Source organism: Tupaia chinensis, unplaced genomic scaffold (genome assembly GCF_000334495.1).
Source record: "Tupaia chinensis unplaced genomic scaffold, TupChi_1.0 Scaffold138235_1, whole genome shotgun sequence".
Lineage (NCBI taxonomy): Eukaryota > Metazoa > Chordata > Mammalia > Scandentia > Tupaiidae > Tupaia > Tupaia belangeri.
The window spans coordinates 2,702,253-2,710,938 of NW_006198133.1; positions in this window are offsets into that span (position 1 = coordinate 2,702,253).

Genomic DNA, 8,686 nt, shown 5'->3' on the forward strand with positions numbered 1-8,686 from the left:
GGGGATTCTCTCTCTCTCTCTCTCTCTCTTTCTCTCTCTCATCTCCTTTTCTCTCTCCTCACTCTGCCAGCACATGTACCCTATGGCAAAAACAATCTTAAAAAAAAAAAGTCAATAAAACCAGAAGCTGTTTTTTTGAGAGGCAAACAAAACTGACAAACCAAGAAAAACTAGAATAACCAAAATAAATAATAAATAAATAAGACAGGAACTAGATAAATCAGTATTTAAAAAGAAAAAAAAAAAACAGAGACAGAAACTAGACAAATCAGTAATGAAACAGGCAATATTATACAGATATGACAGAAATACAAAATATCATGAGAAAATACTTCAAGTGACTATACACCAACAAACTAGAAAACCTGACACATACATCTATATTGAACCAAGAGAAACACTAAGCCTGAATAGACCAATAAGAATCAATGATATTGAATTAGTAATAAATAGTCTCCCAACCAGAAAAAAAGCCCAGATCCTGATAGCTTCACTTCTCGATTCTGTAAAACTTTTTTTTAAAGAGTTAAGTCCAAGCCTCCTGAAACTTGTTCTAAAGATTCAAAAGAAAAGAGCCCCCCACCCCCAAACTCATTCTATGAAGTGTCTACCACCTTGACATCAAAAGTAGAAAAGGACAGGACCAGCAGTTGGTGTAATGCCTGTGTCGCTGGACTCCCATATAGTCGACCGCGGTTCGAGTCTCAGACCTAGTGGCTTAAACCGATGCCAGGCGCGTGTGTGTGTGAGTGCCCAAGATCCTAAGAGGAGAGTGGAGGAGAAGGGATTGTGGCGTGACCGTCTCCCCTGGGCGGTGATTTCTTGCTTTCTGTCTCTCTGTCTCTCTCTTTCTGTCTGTTTCTCTCTGTCTTTCTGGTGAACGTACGTGCCCTATAGCAAAAACCTCTTTAAAAAAAAAAAGGGGGGAGACCAGAAGTTAGCATAATGGCTATGTTGCTGGACTCCCATGTAGTCGACCGTGGTTCACATCCTGGACCCAGTGGGTTAAAACTCATGCTGGGCGCGTGTGCGTGCGTGCCCAAGATCCTGAGAGGAGAATGGAGGAGAAGGGACTGTGGCGTGGCCATCCCCCCTGGGGGTTGATTTCTCATTTTCTATCTCTCTGTCTCTCTCTGTCTGGCGAGCGCACGCACCCTATAGCAAGAACCTCTCCAAAAAAAAAGAAACTAAAAGTAGAAAAGGGCACGACAAAAAAACTATAGACCAATATCCCTGATGATTACTGATGCAAAAATTCTCTGCAGAATACTCACAAATCAATCCAGCCACACATTAAAAAGATTATATACCATGCCCAAGTAGGCTTTATCCCAGAGATTCAAGGATGGTTCGATATATGGAAAACAATAAATGTAATACGTCACAGTAACAGAAGAAGCGTAAAAACCATATGATCATATCAATTGAGGCAGACAATGCATCTAATAAAGCACAACATGATTTCATGATTAATACTCAACAAAATAGGTATGGAAGATACATTTCTGAATGCAGGAAAAGCTATAGATGATAAACCCATAGCTAACATACTGAATGGAAAAAGCTGAAAGCTTCCTCACTAAAAACTGGAACGAGTCAAGGTAGTCCATTTCCACTTCACTCTTTTCATCACAATACTAGAAGTCCTAGCCGACACATTCAGACAAGGGTGTAAAATAAAAGGAACTGTGACATGGCCATCCCCCATGAAGGTGTTTTCTCATTTTTCCTTTCTTTTTTTCTCTGTCTCTCTCCAGCATGCCATAAAAACAAACAAACAAAAACAAACAAACAAACAAAAAAAACCACCCTCCCCCCCAACACACACACACACACACACACACACACAATGCTTAAGAATAAACCTAGCGAAGGTGGTGAAAGATCCTCAAGCCTCCTGAAACTTGTTCTAAAGATTCAAAAGAAAAGAGCCCCCCACCCCCAAACTCATTCTATGAAGTGTCTACCACCTTGACATCAAAAGTAGAAAAGGACAGGACCAGCAGTTGGTGTAATGCCTGTGTCGCTGGACTCCCATATAGTCGACCGCGGTTCGAGTCTCAGACCTAGTGGCTTAAACCGGTGCCAGGCGCGTGTGTGTGTGAGTGCCCAAGATCCTAAGAGGAGAGTGGAGGAGAAGGGATTGTGGCGTGATCTGTCCCCACGGGGGATGACCACACCACAATCCCTTCTTCATTCACTCAGGATTTTGGACACTCATGCACTAGTTACTCAATGGTGAAAAGGTCACAGTTAAAAACTGGGTGAGGACCAGCAGATGGCATAATGGTTATGTTGCTGAACTTCCATGTAGTCAACCGTGGTTCAAGCTCTGGACCTGGCAGCTTACCTCATGTCAGCTGCGTGTGTGTGAGTGCCCAAAATCCCAATAAGTGAGTGGAGGAGAAGGGATTGTGGTGTGGCCATCTCCCCTGGGGGTTGATTTCTCATTTTCTATCTCTCTGTCTCTCTCTGTCTGGCGAGCGCACGCACCCTATAGCAAGAACCTCTCCAAAAAAAAAGAAACTAAAAGTAGAAAAGGGCACGACAAAAAAACTATAGACCAATATCCCTGATGATTACTGATGCAAAAATTCTCTGCAGAATACTCACAAATCAATCCAGCCACACATTAAAAAGATTATATACCATGCCCAAGTAGGCTTTATCCCAGAGATTCAAGGATGGTTCGATATATGGAAAACAATAAATGTAATACGTCACAGTAACAGAAGAAGCGTAAAAACCATATGATCATATCAATTGAGGCAGACAATGCATCTAATAAAGCACAACATGATTTCATGATTAATACTCAACAAAATAGGTATGGAAGATACATTTCTGAATGCAGGAAAAGCTATAGATGATAAACCCATAGCTAACATACTGAATGGAAAAAGCTGAAAGCTTCCTCACTAAAAACTGGAACGAGTCAAGGTAGTCCATTTCCACTTCACTCTTTTCATCACAATACTAGAAGTCCTAGCCGACACATTCAGACAAGGGTGTAAAATAAAAGGAACTGTGACATGGCCATCCCCCATGAAGGTGTTTTCTCATTTTTCCTTTCTTTTTTTCTCTGTCTCTCTCCAGCATGCCATAAAAACAAACAAACAAAAACAAACAAACAAACAAAAAAAACCACCCTCCCCCCCAACACACACACACACACACACACACACACACAATGCTTAAGAATAAACCTAGCGAAGGTGGTGAAAGATCCTGGTAAGAAAATCTATGAAAAAGTAAAAAAAAGAAATTGAGTATAATACAAAAAAAAGAGAAAAAATACATATATTTTTTCTTTTTTTGGAGAGGTTTTTGCTATAGGGCACATGTGGTCACCAGAAAGAGAGAGACAGAGAGACAGAAAGCAAGAAATCACCCCTCGGGGAGGATAGCCATGCTGCAGTTCCTTCTCCTCCATTCTCCTCTTGGGATCTTGTGCACGTGCATGGTGTGAGTTTAAGCCACCAGGTCCGGGACTCAAACTGCAGTCGACTACATGGGAGTTCAGCCATGTAGCCATTATGCTAACTGCTGGTCCCAAAAAACCCCATATTTTGAATGAGAGAAATCATAATCAAAATGTCAATTCTACCCAAATTAATTTACAAATTCAATGAAATTCTGATCAATTTACTGGTTACACTCTTCACAGAAACAGAAAAAAACAACCATAAAATTTATCTGAAACCATGAAAGATCCCATATAGTTAAGGAGATACTGTGCCAAAAGAATAAAGTAGGTGCTATCTCACTACCCAACCTCAAAATCTATTACAGAGCTCTGATAATCAAAACAGCATTGTACTGGCACAGAAAGAGACACATAGACCAATGGAACAGAATAGGGAATCCATAATGAACCCCAAAATGTATAGTCAGCTGATTTTATATATATATATATAAAGGACAAAATGGAAATGTGGAGAAAGGTATTTTCAGCAAATGGTACTAGAAAAACTAGATCTCCACCTTCAGAAAAATGAGACTGGACCCCTATCTCTCACCATAAACGAAAATTAACTCAAAATGGATTAAAGATATAAATGTAAATCCTCAAACTATAAAACTACTGGTGGAGAGAAAATGTAGGGTAAATACTTAAAGACATTGGAGTAAGCAAAGATTTATTTAATAAGACCCCTAAAGCACAGGCCAGAATTCCAAAGAGAGACAAGCGGGATTACATTGGGTTGAAAAGCTTGTGTGTAGGGACCAGTAGTTAGCGTAATGGCTATGACTATGTCGCTGGACTCCCATGTGGCCGACCACTGTTCATGTCCTGGACCCGGTGGCTTAAAACTCACGCCGGGTGCATGTGCGTGCGTGCCCAAGATCCCGAGAGGAGAATGGAGGAGAAGGGATTGTGGCATGGCCACCCCCCCGGGGGTGATTTCTCGCTTTCTGTCTGTCTGTCTCTGTCTGTCTGGCGAGCACATGTGCCCTATAACCAAAACGTCTAAAAAAATTTAAAAAAAAAAAGCTTGTGTGTAGCAAATGAAACAATAAGTAGCATGAAGAGACAGCCCACAGATTGGGAGAAAATATTGGCAAACTACGCTTCAAATAAGGGATTGTTAACATGAAGGGAACTCAAGCAGCTCATCTGCAGAAAATAAATAATAATCCAATTTTTTAAATGAGCAAATAGGGATCAGCAGATGGCATAAAGGTTATGTCACTGGACTCCCATGTAGTTGACTGCTGTTCAAATCCTGGGCCCAGTACACGTGTATGTGCATGCCCAAGATCCCAAGAGGAGAATGGAGGAGAAGGGATTGTGGCATGGCCATCCCCGCTGGGGATAAGGTGGGGTGGGGTGGGGGTCACTTTCTGTCTCTCTGTTGCTCTCCTGTGAGCACTTTCTGGTACCCTATAGCAAAAATCTCTCTCTCTAAAAAACTGAGCAAATAAACTGAACAGATAAGTCTCTAAGGGAGATATGCCAATGGCCAAAAAGCATGTTTTAAAAATATTTAATTTCTCTTATCATAAAGGAAATGCAAATCAAAATCACAATGAAATATCACTTAACATCAATCAGAATTGCTATGATCAATAAAACAAACAATGACAAATGCTGGCAAGGCTGGGGTGAAAAGGGAACTATACTGTTGGAGAAAATGTAAATTAGTACAGACACTGTGGAAAACAGTATGGAGGTTTCTCAAAATCTACATATGACCCAGTAATCCCACTCCTTGATATTTACTCAAAACACTTCATTGAAAAAACACTTGCACTTCTATGTTTATTGCAGCATTATTGGTAATTGCTAAGACATAGAATCAACCTACGTGCCCAACCACTGTTGACTGAATTGAAAGAATGTGGCACATATACAGGATGGAATACTACTCAGACATAAAGAACAGTGAGTCTGCCATTTGATAAAAAATAGATGAAAAAAGAAGGTTTAATGCTAAGTGAAATAAATTTGACTATGAAAGACAAAAATTCTGTATCCCTCCTCAATATATACTGAACGGTTGCACTCTATAACAGAAATTGAAAGATTCAAAGACATAATAGTGGGCAGGGCAAGTGTAGATACCCGAGTCTGTAAGGGAGGAGATTGAATAATGGAGTTGGGGGCAGGGGGTGAGAGTGGCTCAGCTAAAATGCATTTAATAGATTCAAGAATGTAATGTTCTTTGTTTAAAATGATGTATATGGTATTATCCTTGACTTGATTATTACACATACATGCATGCTTTGACAAACAATATTGTATGCCATAAAGATGTACAACAATTAAATGTTAACAAGAAATTGTATTTTAAAAAGAACAGTATGGAGTTCTTTACTGTTATGTCTAAGACCATGAAAAGACACTAAATAAGACTTAAGTGGAATAAAACAGGGAGGAGAGGAAGAGACACAAGTTATAAATGTATGTCCTGTGATTATAACTCTAAAATAAAGCATCTGTAAAAAAAGATGGAAATAAAATATTATTAGATAAGAGGTAACATGTTTAGAGTAATCAGATTATAATATGTGTTTCCTTTTCAAATTGAATATAGTATAATTGCATTACTTTTATAATTTGATAAAGTTGTTCCTTCCACAGGAGGCACAACCATGCCTTCCTCCTGGCCATCTGCAGGCCCGGGTGAGGGCTTGGGTCCCTTACTCACATCTCACATGGAGGTTACTAATACCTCCATATTACTATAGGGGGTGATACGGCCTCCTGGGACACCTTCTTCTTTAACCTTCTATTTGTTGGCTCTCAAAGTGTGTCCTTGGGACTTTCAAAACAACCTGGGACAGGGCCGAGAGATTTACATTCTATAAAGTTCGTGAGTCATTGATGTTTACACCAAAATATGGAGAAAGTTTAATTTTTCTACTCTAAACCTCAAAATCAGATAAGGATTTCCATAATCATATTACTTCTTGAAATAGCTTCATGTATATGTGTGTGGGCATCTTTTTGTGTTGTTTTAATTGCCAGAAGGTACTTGTGCTTGCCAGAGACACAGAGAGAGAGGGGGAAGTTGAAGGAGAAAGCACCTCCCAAGGGGACTGTCGGCGTCTGCCCCAGGGCTTGGGTCTGGCTGAATTATGATTAGAGGGCTGTTGGTGAGGAAGAGAAAGAGGACAAGAAAGAGAAAGCCCTCCATCTTGCCAGGACCTGGGAATTGGAAAGAATAAGACAAAGGGATAAAGTAGAAATGGACACAGGCAGCCTTAACCTAGGTAGCCCAAGCAACTTGTGCCGCAACTTGTGCCGCCCAGATGAACTGGACGTTTTTATTTATAGTATAAGGAGACGTTACACATGTACGTTTCATGATACTTCATGGATTGGTTGCCAGGTAACAGACAATAAGAAGCAGTTAACAAGTCTATAAGAGATTAGTCATACCAGGGGCAAGGTGTATCTCTTGGTGGTAATCCCATTTAGAGTAAATTTGATCTTTCTTTTTAATGCAGAGAACTAGCTGTTAGGTGTGGGGAAGGAGCTAAAGAACTTCTCCATAAGGAGTGCACCACCACACCCAGAGAAGGCTAAAGAACCTTTCAGATGCAGGGCAGGGATTGGACTTTACTAATTGGGGTCAAGATGTTTCTTGAAGTCTATCAGATGTGTCTGTTGGAACGCCCCTAGTAATTTCCACCCTTGCTGTGTCTGCAGCCAAGGTCAGGGAAAGACAAGTTACAAGGTTCTGCCAAACCCCGAAAGAGCATGTGGTGTTTGCTCAGCGCATGTCCCCACACCTCAGACTCTCTCTCTTAAACGTGTCCCCACAAGGGACGTGGTTATGCACCACCCTTTCTCCATGTCCGCATCCCTTTGGGATTTTCAGCACACACAGCTGGCATGTCTTTCAAGCTGCTGGATCTGAGGTTCAAATCACACAGTTAGCCATACGGAATCTGGGCTCCTTAACCACTAGACCATAGGAGAAGCTCACGAATTTTAGATTAAAGACTCAAGGAATACCATGTCATTTCTCCTCAGAGATTTTGGTTTAGAATTTTTTCCTTATAATCTGTCACTAATTTTTGTTTAGAAAATTACTTTGTAAGCAAGCCATCCTGTCAGAGAGTTCCTAATTTCCTTCCCTGCGTTTCCAGTCCTGCCGTAATTAGTGCTGATTGACCGCTAGAGACACACTGAACTTTGGTTCTATGTCACAAAGGAACAGCAACCTCAGGACCCTGGAGTCCTGAGGCTAGCGAAAGGGTTTCCACATTCCTCAATTCTTTACTATTACACTGTCCAGAAGTACACAGTTATGATCCTCTGCTGTCAACCCTCAGGCTAAGGGTGGGATCAGCGCATTGTCCAAACAGTCCTGGGCGCCAGAGTTCCCTGGGCAGCAAGGGCTGAGGCTGGACACCCGCCATGGGTCCTAGCAGAGCCTCACTGGCACTGCAGGAAGAGAGCCCTTCTGACGGGGATGTTCTGACCCTTCAAAATTGCCTTGAAGGCTGAGACTAGGAGCTCCAGATTTTTTACCTTAGAACTCTATTTCGTAGTTTTATCAACAGTAGTAGGGAGAAATGTTCACCTGTTGAAATATCCATTTTGTAAGACAAATAATAATGTGTTTGAATGTATGGAAGAAAATGAAATGAAAAAAATAATAAATTTAAAAAAATAACTCTAGGGGCAGGGATTTTCCTCATGTTTTCTAGAAACATAAAAGTGAGCAAGCATGTTTCTAAAACAAATCAAGGCTTTTTCTCGGGGATTTTCAGACTAGTACTGACAGCTTTCTCTCTGCTCTTTCTTGGGAGGGATCTTAGGCTGCCGGTGCTCTGCTTGAGGAGGAATGGCCAGAAACACAGCTGGGATCCAGCCTTTGCCAAAAGGCATCGGTCTCAGGGCTCATCTTGCTGAGGTTCTGCTAAACAGCGACTCTCTACATGCTAATGCAAACTTCCATCACCTCTAGCATATCAATAATCATCTTGAGTTTTGGGACCAGCAGTTGGCGTAATGGCTATGTCGCTGGACTCCCACGTAGTTGACCGCGGTTCGCGTCCTGGACCCAGTGGCTTAAACTCACACCAGGCGCATGTGTATGTGTGCCCAGGATCCCGAGAGGAGAATGGAGGAGAAGGGATTGCAGCATGGTCATCCCCCCTGGGGGGTGATTTCTCGCTTTCTGTCTCTCTGTCTCTCTCTGTCTGGCAAGCGCATGCACCCTATGGCAAA